We start from the raw sequence: 464 nt of genomic DNA on the forward strand, positions 1-464 counted from the left end.
TTTGCTATGGGGTCTCACATAGGCACTTAAGAAATGACATAGATGATATTACTTAATAAAAAAATATATTTTATGGGTCCTCATACCTATTTACAAAGGACGTTGATAAATAACATCACTTGTTTTATTATATATATATAATAGACCCTCACATCTATATTGCGCTTGAAAATTACTTGTTTTAGAAATATCATGTACCTTATCACAGCCAACCTCACATAACTGATATCACACGTTTTAATCTTTTTATTGTGGTTCTTCACAAACCCACATCATCCCTTGAACGAACAGAGCGTTGACAAGGATTTATTTCTTCTTTATGAAAGCAGTTATGGGCTCTGAGTGTGGTTGATTATCATTTTATATTCTCGTTTCTATATATTTCATAGATCTATTGATGTAAACACCACGATAATTATCCATCCATTCATTAAGTGATTTTCGTGCATTCTATAGAAGTTTGT

Source organism: Penaeus monodon, chromosome 34 (assembly GCF_015228065.2).
Source record: "Penaeus monodon isolate SGIC_2016 chromosome 34, NSTDA_Pmon_1, whole genome shotgun sequence".
Lineage (NCBI taxonomy): Eukaryota > Metazoa > Arthropoda > Malacostraca > Decapoda > Penaeidae > Penaeus > Penaeus monodon.